Raw genomic sequence first — 14,680 nt, 5'->3', positions numbered from 1 at the left:
CTTATGACAGCAATCCTCGGGATTTGCTTCGAATTGCAGGCAGTAAGCGTCTCACTGTAACGTACACTGTTTATTGTTGTGCCCCTTTCCCCATAATGTTCCAGTACTGGACCTTGTGCGTCCCAAAAAACCGTAAGCATCAGTTTTCCTGCGGACGGTTGGGTCTTGAACTTTTTCTTGCACAGCGAATTTGGATGTTTCCATTCCATACTCTGTCGTTTACTCTCCGGTGGATCCATGTTTCGTCACCAGTAATGATCCTGTCTAAGAAATTGTCCCCTTCGTTACCATAGCGATCCAAATGTTTTTTGCAGATGTCCACGAGCGTTTATTTACGCAACTATGTGGGTTGTTTTGGCACCTACCTTGCACAAACTTTGTGAAACCCAAGTCTGTTGTGGACGATTTCGTCGATGGAACCGTGACTAATTTGCAGACGATGAGCCTCTACGTCAGTAGTTAACCGTCTATCTAAGAGAATCATTTCAGGTGAACACTCAATGGTTTCTTCATTTGTGGCGGTAAACAGTCGTCCGGCTCCTTGGTCGTGCGTAACACTTGTACGACCATTTCGGAATTTTTCAATCCATTCGTAGACACTCCGTTGTGCCAAAACACTGTTCCCGTACAGTACCTAAAGTCTTCGATGAATTTCGGCCCCTGATACGCCTTCCGACCACAAAAAACAGATTACTGGCCGTTGGTCTTCTTTGGTGCAAACAGACAGCGGAGCAGCCATGATTAACAGCTCGGCAGAGATAACGAAACTAACCTAGAAGCTTGAAAATTGCAAAGATATAACGACAAATAAACAAAGCAAGCGTAATCAACGTAAAACGACAGTACGACCAAAATAAACAAAAATATAACTAAATTGCAGATAAAATTGACTTACCCTCGTAACATAGTTGTACCTACTTGTGGAAGATGTTTGTTCGTTTAAATGGCAAGAAAATGAGTTTGCCACAGTTTCCCAATTTTCAACTCATAGCGATTTAATAATGGTTTTTCGAATTTCGTGTTTCTTCAAGCAAACCCCATAGTTTTTTCCCTTTTGTTTTAAAAAGAATTTTAAGACCTGTTTTCTTGAAATTAAAGTAGAGGAACCAAAGCCGCACTAGCCGAGAAGTTGTGTCATGTATCTACGTATTACACTACTGGCCATTAAAATTGCTACACCACGAAGATGACGTGCTACAGACGCGAAATTTAGCCGACAGGAATAAGATGCTGTGTTATGCAAATGATTGGCTTTTCAGAGCATTCACACAAGGTTGGCGGCGGTGGCGACACCAACAACGTGCTGACATGAGGAACGTTTCCAACCGATTTCTCATACACAAACAGCAGTTGCCGGCGTTGCCTGGTGAAACGTTGTTGGATGCCTCGTGTAAGGAGGAGAAATGCGTACCATCACGTTTCCGACTTTGATAAAGGTCGGATTGTAGCCTATCGCGATTGCGGTTTATCATATCGCGACATTGCTGCTCGCGTTGGTCGAGATCCAAAGACTGTTAGCAGAATATGGAATCGGTCGGTTCAGGAGGGTAATACGGAACGCCGTGCTGGATCCCAACGGCCTCGTATCAGTAGCAGTCGAGTCGACAGGCATCTTATCCGCATGGCTGTAACGGATCGTGCAGCCACGTCTCGATCCCTGAGGCAACAGATGAGGACGTTTGCAAGACAACAACCATTTGCACGAACAGTTCGACGACGTTTGCAGCAGCATGGACTATCAGCTCGGAGACTACGGCTGCGGTTACCCTTGACGCTGCATCACAGACAGGTGCGCCTGCGATGGTGTACTTAACGACGAATTTGTCGTGGCCATACTGGCATATCACCCGGCGTGATGGTATGGGGTGCCATTGGTTACACGTCTCGGTCACCTCTTGTTCGCTTTGACGGCACTTTGAACAGTGGACGTTACATCTCAGATGTGTTACGACGCGTGGCTCTACCCTCCATTCGATCCCTGCGAAACCCTACATTTCAGCAGGATAATGCATGACCGCATGTTGCAGGTCCTGTACGGGCCTTTCTGGGTATAGAAAATGTTCGACTGCTGCCCTGGCCAGCACATTCTCCAGATCTCTCACCAATTGAAAACGTCTGGTCAATGGTGGCCGAGCAACTGGCTCGTCACAATACGCCAGTCACTGCTCTTGATGAACTGTGGTATCGTGTTGAAGCTGCATGGGCTGCTGTACCTGTACACGCAATCCAAGCTCTGTTTGACCCAATGCCCAGGCGTATCAAGGCCGTTATTACGGACAGAGGCGGTTGTTCTGGGTACTGATTTCTCAGGATCTATGCATCCAAATTGCGTGAAAATGTAATCACATGTCAGTTCCAGTATAATATATTTGTCCAATGAATACCCGTTTATCATCTGCATTTCTTCTTGGTGTAGCAATTTTAATGGCCAGTAGTGTATTTATTACTGCTTATGAGTGTGCTTGACTGCTATCATACGCCAGAAGGAAATTTTCACTGGCAGCAAAGTGTGCGCTGAAATGAACCATGTAGGCAGATTAATATTGCGTGCCAGACCGACAACCGGATTCCACATCTTTCTGGCCATTGCTCTACCAACTGCGCTATCTAAGCACGACACAGGACCCGTCCTCGCAGATACCAGCCCTCATGTCCTACCTCGTAGACGTCACAGAAGTTCGCCTGCGAAACTTGCGGATTTAGCACTCTTGGAAGAAAGAATAATGCACTCTGCAGCGGCATGATGAGTCTACTTCCCTGTAGAGTTTGGACATGTTGAAGAAGTTATGCATAGATTTAGTTTTCTTAAATAAGCTTGTTTTACTTTGGAATTCAAACGCTTCCTACCTTGGTGCCAGAGAGGCTATGAAAAATCTTAAGATGATATATTGTGTTATCCTTCCTTCTAGAGGTGCTACTCCCTTAAATTTCGCAGGAGAACTTCTGTGAAGTATGTAAGATAGGAGATTAGGTGCTGGTGAAAGCAAAGGTATGAGAAATGGTCGTGATTTATGCTTGGGTAGCTCAATCGATAGAGCACTTGCCCGCGAAAGGCAAAGGTCCTGAGTTCGGATCTCTCTCGTGCACGAAGTTTTAATACGCCAGGAAGTTTCATTTCACTGCACACGTCGCTGCAGAGTGAAAATTTAATTTTGAGGTATGATAGCACTCAAGCACCTACGTAAGCAGTTGTAAACAACACATAGTGACTGACGCAGCATCTCAGCGACAGCGGCATGGGCTCCTAGTCTTCAGTTTCAACAAAATAGTTCTTAAAATTCTTCTTAAAACAAAACGAATAAGAAAAGGTGTCGTGCGTGAAGAAACACGAAATTCGAAAAGATAAGGACCACCCTAATGACGTATCATAAGAGAACATCCAGCATGTGTTTCTTGAACTTCAGTTGAGCAATCACAAGCTCTTCGTATCCTACCATTTCATTGCTAAATTTAAGTTTAGCGTGTTCCTCTTTCTCATCATGTTTCTAGCACCAGCAAACAATTATAATTCTAACAAAACATGAGCTGACTCATACAATGTTTTTCTTCGTACTGGGCGGTTGGTAAAACCAAGTCTATAGTTTGCTGAAATGGAAAAGTCCACCGCGAGATTATGAAAATCGCATTACTTGCAGTAGAATTAATTGCGTATTGCAAGGGGACGTCAATGATTGTTATTAATTCTTCCGCTCGAGGTATCACTGAACTCTACTGGTTCATTCCGTCTTTAATTTGTCTTTATCAAATAGTTGGGGACAGCCAGTCAGGGAAGCTACTGAGGCGTTTGGATTCGTGACCAGCATCTTTACCAGCTACAGAATACATAAAAACAGTGATGTATAATAATCTTTCCTCTTACTCAAGCAATATTCAAGGTGAACTCTTGCATTTCGTTTCATTTGTGGGTACCTAGAGATATCTGCGAAAGAAACGTGTCCGATTGTTAAGGTACCTAATAATCGGCAGCGCGTGCATACTAGAAAGAAAGAAATATTGACTATACCAATGTTCTGGCACCAGTTTCGCATCTCTAGCGTAACACATTCATACGTAAATAATTAAACTTACTGAGATGATGTATAAATTGTCATACCTTGATTACAGTGGCGAGCCATTATGTTAAATTCTCGCAATGGAGCACTAGACAGAATAATTTCAGGATATTTTGCTAATATTTCTTTCGTCATGAATGAATTAATTATTAACTATTGCGATTCTCTGGAATTCCCCAAAACATCATCAGACCTGAACACAATGGAGAACAACTTCCCTTTATTAATTTATTAATTCAGTAACATAATACACTATGTTATGAAAGGGATTAGCTACTAATTTCAGCCCTGGCGACCGCTTCAAATGACATCGCGCAGTGGTCAGATATGGCGGCTTTCTGCTGGTGATAATGTCACGAACTCATTGGATAACTAGCAAATTTATGTCTTCGTTTGTCATCGCTGACATGGAGACCTTCCAGTCTCGGAAATTCAGATGAGACTAGCAATTTAGTAGGATACCTCAAGGGCGTCCACTCACAGAAATCTTAAAGTGGACTATCCAGAAAATTCCGAGAAAAAATGGCTCTAATGTTTGTTCGCTCTCAATGTTAACATCTGGGTTCGAAAAGTTTCTGCAGCAACCAAGGTTTCTTCGATCGTCGCTATTTCTTTTCTTGAAACAAATCTTGTCACTTTTCGCTGATAAATTCCCTTCTTATTTTTGAATCTTTGAACCCAGCTGTCAGAAGCTTTAAATTCAGAAGCTGTAAATTGTTTTGCTGCTGCTAAGGCCCACTGTTGTAAATTCCGTGTAGTCACTTGCTGATAATACTCTCTGGCTTCAACAAACCGATCATAAGTCCAGGAACTGATTTCTGCGTACTTATCAAATTGATTGCCTCCTTTTTTATTTCTTCTTCCCATTGGAATAAACATTCCTTTTTTCTTGACCGGCTGCATCGCGTTTTTTTTATAATGTCTGCAGTTTTCACGTGCGGTGGGCCTCTGCGATTTTGTAATCCAAAGAAAAACAGTTTGCTTCTCTTGCCTTCTTTTCTTCCGTTTCATATTCATAGTCTTCGTAATTTTCGAAATGTTCATCTTAAAAGTTTTCATTTTCATGAGCAAATATTTTTTCGGTCTACCTGTCCACAGTACGTCTGTAAATTTCTTCATCCATCAACACTGCTCACGAGAAATTGTCGTTGAAGTTATTTGCAGCAAGCAAGCTTACTTGTTTGTATGTACAATAGGGCAACAGCTATATTCTACTTTTCCACGAAGACACCGGTTCCTCGGATTTGCAACGAATATTTATACCCTTTCCACAGCTTATTATATCGCTCAAGTTTGTAATAACTTTATAATGATAGTAATTAACGTTTTAATTTATGTCCATTAAAATGCGTTAGAAATTATTCAACTTTTGAAAAAGAAAATATTGACGAGGGTAATTCACATGTCAAGCAGTCTTTGACAGTCATTTCATAAACAAAATAAAATAATTTATGATTTAATTGATAATACTTTAGGTCATTAAAATAATTAAGAAAACAAAATAAAACCGAGCCTACATGTAGGATCGAACACTGATCGACCGTATGATAAATAATATAACACGCTACTGACTGAGCTATTTCACTTGTTTACTGGAAATTTGCATCTGACCATATGTGATTTGCGTATGAGCTATGCTTAAAACATTTGAGACCTTTTTCTCGGAATTTTCTAGGTAGTGCGCTTTAAGATTTCTGTGAGTGGACACCCTGGAGGTACTACAACCCTGCGAAGTCTGATCCTGATCTAAATTTTGGGATCGGAAGGTCCCCCTGCCAAATCTTGTAAATAATATAATTTGATTTTGTACTTGCTGACAGTAATCTTATATTTGATAAAGTATCTAGGCGCCCGAATGTGTCTACGACGATCTTATCAATGATGAAATAATTGGCATATCTATAAACAAGCTTTTCCATGAACGAAACCACGAGTGACAGTCGTTTGCATTCAGATGCTGCCTTCTTGTGACCGTACCGCGAATAACAGTACAGGAAAAGTTTAAGGAAACACCATCAGCAAACTGGGAGTTTCCAGAAGAGGCGCCTTCCACATTAATCTAAGACAACAAGATAAGGAAATGGGTTGTACGAGGTACGTCCCTCCTGCACTTAATATTTACGACGCTGCTGCTACAGGTGTTACCGTTTTGTAACAATTTCTCATTTCCTGCTTTTGTTTATATATGGCGGATGTCGCTGAAACTTTAGCTTTGTTTGTCCTCGATGCGTGACTTATAACTTGCGTGCGCTGTCGTAGAAGGTCGTTCGTTCTGGGAAAGACAAAGAATGTGCACTTCGCAACGAGGTGACTGGCACAGAAGATGCTCCTAAATGAATTTTGTTTGCGCTTGGTCAGGCTGCTGGAGGAAGCACGTGGCCCCACCCTGGTATCTATAAATACTGTGACGCTGGTGCAGAAGAGCATGTAGCAGGTTCACAGCAGAGGCAGATTCCAGTGCGACACTATTTCACCATGAAGGCTTCCTCCGCCGTCTTGTTATTCGCTCTCCTTACTATTGCCAGCATTGCCTCTTGTTCCCCAGGTGAGCCAAGCTTCATATTTCTCATGTTGTCACGATCCGCATCGTCTTAAACGTCCACCACCGTGGCTGAGTGATGAGCACGTCTGAGTGTCGTACAGGGGGTCTGGGGTCAGCTCCTTGTACTGTCAACGTTTTTCTTGGTGGGAGGGTTGGGGCATGGTATAGTCATTCCCGTGATGCCAGTTGATGGCTCCTATGCCAGTAATGCCAGTATTGAAACATTTGAATGTCTATACGTGAGGTGCATATGGATCCTGAAGATGACATACCGTAATGCCGAAACTGGATCTCAAAATAAAATATCTTCTCAAAGCGTACGGCTGTTTGGCGATTTTTCTTGGTAAATATTTATCGAAGTACAGTAAACATTATTTCCACGTCATAGATTTTTAATTTGATTTGCGTAATTAATGTCGAACAAATGTCTATTGATATGTCCTGGACGGAATGGATAAAACAGGCCCTATATTCCATAAGACGCATGGCTCCTAAAAATAAACGGAAATATCTGGCGAAAACGACTCGAAACAGACCGTGACGAAATCAAGCCCATCCTCGTGTCCCCAGTTTGATACGTTGTCGTGCAGCCCTGCCAGTGCAGTGCATAAATACGTCATTCTATCTCGGCATGTAGGATGATGCTGCCACCGTTTCCGGACAGATGTGTCAACTTCCTGAGATGACTATTTTTTAGCCTATTCACGTTGTATTGTTTTTCACTTCTAGCGCAGGACAAAATACATTTTGCTATCGACTGATGCATTTGGTTCCATAAAGCAAACTTACTGTTTGAATGATCTTGTCTTGCAGCGGCTACTACGCTGCCGGCTGCCACGCAAAACACAAATACTACAGAAATGGTGACGGAGGAGAGGGTTGTCCTGTGAAATGTTGTCTGATACTTCGTTCCCAGCAATAACTTTACAGCGTTTCTTTATGGAACATCATGCGAGACAAACAACGGGCATAGTTTCAGAAGTGACCATACATTGTAAATAAAATTTCCGAAGTGACCATGCGTTGTAAATAAATATCACATGACTGCAGGCTGTGCCCTTCGATTTGACGCCAATTTGGCGGCTTGCGTGTGAATTCGGAAGTTGTTTATTAAAGCAGCTTCACAAATGTCCCGACGAGACAATTTTTCTTTCCAATCATTTAACTATAGAAAAATATGAGCAGTTATCAGAATCCAACTCGGGACCCGGACGTCAGAAACCAGCAATGTTAACCACTTTATTTCGAAAGCTATCACCGCAGATTCTTGGGACGATCATAATTCCTACTAGGTTGTTCTCTGGAACGGCTCCTGCCTCAGGAAAGTTGTAAAAGCAAACGTTGCTTCAGCACAATGTTGTCGCTATTTTGCAGCATGATAATGCCCAACCACATGTTGCTGAGCACATCAATGTCTTCTTTGTAAAGAAACAGGGAATGTTACTGGACTGCCTTACCAGCTTGCAACATACCACCTACTGAACGTTGTATGGATTACTGCCAAATGGCAGTTACCCTTCAGAGTCAGTGACAGTGAAAGACAGTTAACCGTGGACCATTGCCAAAGGAGTCTCTTAGGCGACAGTACGCAATTATTCAAGTCTTTACAACTTTTTTAGTTAGTTTCGACTGGTTTGATGTCGTCCTCAGTTTCTTACAAACTTGTGTTGTTCATCGATACATAGCTACATCAGAAACCCTCCGTAACCTGTTTCAGATATTCTAATCATTGTCTGAGCGTAACTGGATGAAACCATAACTACAATAAAACGTATTCGTTGACTTGTGCTTTTAATAATTCACAATGTATACAAGGTGTTTCAGTGGGAACAGTAGGTATCTTAGAAGTTGGTAGTATCGAATGGTGTTAGAATGTGACACAAATACTCGCAGAAGGCCTTAAGCAAAGAAAAATGTTAGAATTCTGAGTATATTTTCATAAATTCCAATTAAGACTTCACTGCAATCTCGAAAATTCTCGACAACATCACGAGTGGTATGTCTAAGGTGTCCTTACCGATCTTTTGTGAGCGTAGCGCTGTTCATAGTGTGACCGATCAGTTCGTGTCTACTGTTTACTTTTTATCTGTAGACGTCACATATCAACTGTCACCACACGTGACAATCAAGTGGTCAGATCTGAAGCCCTTTGTGATCAATAAACGAAACTATAAAGAGAGATCAAAAAGTTTCCATTCTTAGGCCGTGCAGTCCACAGTCGGAAATTCCAATCAGGCAATATCGCCGTGAGCGTTAAGGTAAACATCCCAACCAAACACCAGGTTGAAGACAGCCGATTGCTAAACCACGTGCCTTGTTGCGTGAAGAAGCCCGTAACTGCCTGCAGCGTATCATCGACCAACAGGAATCGTCGACCCTTCAACGGCTTTTTTAAGGGACTGCAGGCGTGGTAATAGCGTAGGAAGAAATCAAGAGTGTAGAGGCGCGCAAGGTAGCCGTGCGGTCTGAGGCGTCGTGTCAGGGTTCGCGCGGCTCCCCCCGTCGGAGGTTCGAATCTTCTCTCGGGCATGGGTGTGTGTGTTGTCCTTAGTGTAAGTTAGTTTAAGTTAGATTAAGTAGTGCGTAAGCCCCAGAGTCCGATAACCGCAGCAGTTTGGTCCCATAGTCCTTACCACAAATTTCCCATTTTCCAAGACTGTAGACTGGGGTCCGCAGCTCGTGGTCGTGCGGTAGCGTTCTCGCTTCGCGCGCCCGGGTTCCCGGGCTCGATTCCCGGCGGGGTCAGGGATTTTCTCTGCCTCGTGATGACTGGGTGTCGTGTGCTGTCCTCAGGTTAGTTAGGTTTAAGTAGTTCTAAGTTCTAGTGGACTGATGACCATAGATGTTAAGTTCCATAGTGCTCAGAGCCATTTGAACCATTTTTTTTTGTAGACTGGGTGTTGTAGTGTCTCCCACTTGAGTTGACGTCACTTATGCGTTACGACATTTGCCGTATAGGAACGTACGTTATCATGAAGCAGCGACACACATTGTCGGTAGTTTTCTATAGACATGCTTTCGCATACAGGTTTTTCATTCTCCGAGGGACGACTACCGGTGTTTTTCCTTCGGCAGCTAAAAAAGAACAACAGTACGTTGGTCGTGTTTAGATGCATTTGGTAACAGCGTCACCATAGTTCGCGTTTCCGCATTTACCGAACGCACGTCGGAAAGATAGGAGTGCCACACTATTCCCATGCCTACATAGCGGTGCTTCTGTACTCGCTTCGGAGTCGCGCTTCGTTGCATATACGCTGCAGCAATGCCCTCAAACGGAAACTTTTTGTAAACCCATTATATTTTTATTGAGCCGTCGTTCGAGGAATGTTTGGTTTAGATTACAAAGTGCAAGGATCCCGTGATGCTGGAAGAACACACCCAACCTCGTAGCCAAAGTAAATTCCTCGAAGAATGATGGTAGCTTGCTTTCAAGGAAGTCTTAGATACTGGGGGCATATGAGACGATGCATTAACACAGTTGGTCCAATCTTTTGATTAGTCGATCACGTCACACGGCACATTTGCGTATAAACATTCATGAAAGTGTGTTCCTACACAGTGCGTTTTTCCGTCAGATCGCCGATCTTAGACACGAGTGTTCTTGACAGCATCATAAGTGCAAGTCGCCTCGTCAGTACACAGTTTCCATTGGTATTACTCTGTGATTTACAATAAACTGACGAGAAAATTGCAGTCTGCTACATTCATGTCCTCCTCAAATATTATGAATCGGATGGAAATGAAAAGGGTCGACGCATGCGTATGTAATGTCCTCCATATTCTTGTACATGAAACACCAATTCGACCAAAAAGTTTGTGTGTGCTTGTTGATGGGATACGTTACGCAATTGTGTTACGTCTTATACTTCACCCCCTCTGTTCATTCCCCTCTTCAGATGAGATATGACTGCGGGTCCTGCACTAGTCTCTCGTAGTGTACTGAAAACGCAAGTAAACACTCTTCACTCTGCTACTCTGTGGATTAGAGCGCATCTATCACATCAGAAGATTCATCCATTAAGCATGTCGTACTCCGCGTATGTGTTTCATAAAGGTTTCCAGAAATGACTGCAATCATTCACGTTTTGTGATGGTTCAGTTTTAATTGTATGATGATCGGTTGAAAGTCGCCCAGCGGTTCAGCATCATTATGCTGTATAACATCTGACTATGAGTCACTCGGCGACTTGGAAACACTCGTGGTATAACAATAATTGAAACGTCACGAAAAGTGACAGGTTGTAGCTATTTCTGGAAACTGTCTACCGTATCCTCTACAAGCAGCAGCAGCGTTTCTACTACAAAAGCTTTTCACACTTATCGCATCAACCAAACAAAGCTGGACTCATGCTATATGGATGTTTTATTAGAGGAAGTCTCAATACTACCACCGCCTAAAATATTTGATGCTCCTCCTGAACCAGCAGGCAGATGTAGATGCTGTCGTATGAAGCATTCTCCTGTTACAAAATGTTCAAATGTGTGTGAAATCTTATGGGACTTATCTACTAGGGTGATCAGTCCCTGATCTTACACACAACGTAACCTAAATTATCCTAAGAACGAACACACACACCCATGCCCGAGGAAGGACTCGAACTTCCGCCGGGACCAGCCACACAGTCCATGACTGCAGCGCCTAAGACCGCTCTGCTAATCCCGCGCGGCTAATGTTACATGACAGAACTAATTATAATAACGCCGTAAAATTCAAAGTTACAAAGAAACTAAAATGTGATCTAACTCAGACGACTGTAGAGAGATACAAATGCTACATTAATAAGCGTACTACTATTGAACCGAACAGACAAGTGTATTTTAGAGAATTTTAAAGGTGAGGTAATCTTTTGCTAACGAATTGCGGAAACACACCTTAAATTTTATGTAATCAACAGCACTTTTCTCGCGAGATTTTCGTGGTTAAATTCGATTCGCAATGCGTCTGTGACAGATTGCTAAAAGCTATGTTGCTCACCAGCCGAGGAGGAGCACCACGGCGACCGCCACGTGCGCTTCACGTGTGACGCGCTGAGCGGTTTGGGCGTGGCAGACTCGGCGTGCGCCGTCCGCTGCGTCGCGATGAACAGAGGCTACCATGGCGGACACTGCAAAGGGGGCGTCTGCCACTGCCGCAAGTAGGAGACCACTGGTCTCTTACATGTACGCTCAGCAATAAACGGTCCCGCACTGTAGAGACACGCTGAATATTTGGGTCTTACTTTGTTGTTCACCCCACACATTTGTACTGATCAAGCAACCTCTACCAGGGTGACACATGTTGCACCCACATAAGAGGTGCAGTTCCAAATTGGTCAAAAGTAAGCTATTTAAGGTACGGAGGTAAGAAACAACTTCACCACTATGATCGAGCACAGAGACGGTGGTAAGTGAACAGATGCAGAGCCAGCAGTCTGCGCAATAAAACAGCTTGCGGTATTTTTATGAGAACAGCAGTCCAGATGAGGAATCACATGCATCAGTAGCTACACAGCATTTGTGGAGAACAAATAATTCTCTCTTCTGTTACAGCTCGCTCCTTGACGTAAGTATCTGTTTACATATCTCACATTCAAATTAATGGGGTACATTTATGTCCTAAGTACCAGCAAAATACAGTACTGAAGAAAGGAAGAGTCATGAACAACATTCTGAAAATTCTGACCGGTGGTTAATGTGGCTGTTAGGTTAGGGGGTATATAGAGGTCACTTTTTTCATTTTGCCCTAATAACGCAAAAAACTGTGTTCCAGGGCTGTATCAGGGTGAAGAGGGAGATGTGTGGAGTGGAAGTGTGAGGGAAGGTAAGTCGCCATATTGTGTTCACTTCACTCTTTCACAGGTCTGAAAAACTGACCATCGAGTAGGAGATTCTCCACTCTGCCTGTCCCGCTACATCACAAGAAGCAATTACAGGGTATCTCACAGAGTTACGCTGACTCTCCACAGCGCGCCGTATAAATAAATAACGACGAAGTGTACAAACATGCCTGGGAAAGTTGATTTCCCACAAAATGCGTTAACACTACACGCAATGCAGATATCAGTAACTAATAATAAACAAGAAACTGCGCCTACTCAACTTGAATAATTATCCATTAGAATGTTGCTAGGTTTGGTTGAGGCTGTCGCGTGTGAAATGCAGTGAAGTGTACTGTCGTGGAGGAAATATGGGGCTTGCAATAGCTGAAGCGCACAATACCGTAAGCTGCGATGACTGCTGTCTGCGCCACTCGCTGTTAGCAAATAAGATAACTCTCGTGCTATCTGGATTGACCTTCGCCAATCAAACTCTCGCTACGCCTTGATGAAGTCAAGGACTTCTATTCGCCCCTAGTCTAACTATTGGCGTGGCACACTGGTCAGATAACCAGTCCACCATGATGCCACTCAAAATTCGCTCGCAGGCATTTAACTATAACTCTATCCGTTCACACTTCACAATAAGTGTGGCAGCCAACACAGTGAACAATGCTTAATCACAAGGACTCAATATAGAGTCGCACTTCGATTCACTCTCGACAGAGGTGCTCTCCCAGTGAAGTACTGAGAAGAGACTTGTTCCTCGCTCTTTGAGTACACGTACGAGCGCGCACGCTCTCGTTACGTGTTATCGCTGCAAGAGCGACAACGGAACGGCCCCTCTCCATGGCAGACGTGAAGGGGTAAATCTTTCGGTCTCTTCCATTGCTCCTTCAGCTCAAGACGTCTGCCAATCAGCATTGCTCTTCTAAAACGGGAGAATGACTTTTTGTTTAAGGCGACCAATCCGGAAATCTGTAGCATCGGCGTTTGGCGTTTGCTGTCTCTCTGTGAAAATCTCTGAAACTGCGTGCTATGTGTAAAGAATGCGTAGGCTGGCCGCTCCCACACAATGTAGCGGAATTTGCTTTTAAGCCGAACACGGGGTCGTCCTTTCACTCGGGCAAACGCTGTCTGCTCTACAGGTGGTCACCGGCCGACGTAGATGGGTTGGGACCAGCCCCCTGGCGTGCTATTGCCTCTCTCGAACTAAAAGCTCCTGTGACCGTCGTGTCTGGAATGTATGTGTGTACGCCAGCCGCGAGTATTTCAACCACAGTGCGCGCTTGCGATTTATTAGTTATTTCCATATCGTTTACATGAATTCATACAACATTGACTTTATCTTATCGAGTTTGGGTTCGAATGAAGCGTCTTGATGTGTGGAATATGATTGTGAGGGCGGAATATGTAAGCAATGAAGGTCAGGAGACCACGACGTCTTACAAGTGGGGTTGTGTGGCTGGAGTGGTGTTGGCTGTCCGGATTGGGCAGAGAGGCAGAGGTGCCTTGTTTGCTGTCTGATAGTACCAGAGTTATGGTGACAGGCGCTGACAGACACAGACTGGACATCACTTACTGCCCAGAAAGCTAAACGATGACGAGCTGGTAGAGCCATGGCTAAATACTGCTGTCCCTGTTGATTCTACAGTAAATTGCGTGGAGTGTCTTGGTGTCTTGGAGGCGTGGAGTGAACGGCAGTAGGTCAACCAAGCGGCGTCTGTCACGTGACATCGTGCTATGACTTGGTTCAGTGCTCCTTCTCTGTAAAGATAGGATCTGTCACGCATTTCAGTGACTGGCACCTGTTGTCTAGCTGTGGCCTTGTTGCAGTGCTGGACTCTGAATTTTGCTTCAAGTTCTCCTACAGTTTTTCCTCGTTACAGTGCCAGGGATTCTCAGTTTTCAACAGACACTAGAAAAGACCGCGTGTAATGGGGAAGCCACTCCCTCAGGACCATCATCCACCTAGCAGAATTCAGGATAGATGTGTCTCTTCTATACAGGCAGGACAAAACCTTCCTGTCCCCAGATACCAGGAAGCATCCCTGGGATGTGCAATAGCACAAAGGGTATCAGCTTGTAGTAATTGTTCTCATTTCGCTCTTAACCACTTGATTTTTATTTGTGTACCCACTATGTTGATTTCCGTTCTAATCGACCTGTACTGTGCCTTCCTTTCATATAGTGTGTATTATTATGTATCTACTCTTTGTAGGTAAGCTATAGTATCTCTCACTGTGGTTCATTAGTTATACTTATCAGAGATGAAACCATTACTTCTGCCA

This window comes from Schistocerca americana, chromosome 2 (assembly GCF_021461395.2).
Source record: "Schistocerca americana isolate TAMUIC-IGC-003095 chromosome 2, iqSchAmer2.1, whole genome shotgun sequence".
Taxonomy (NCBI): domain Eukaryota; kingdom Metazoa; phylum Arthropoda; class Insecta; order Orthoptera; family Acrididae; genus Schistocerca; species Schistocerca americana.
Note: the sequence above shows the minus strand (reverse complement) of the source record.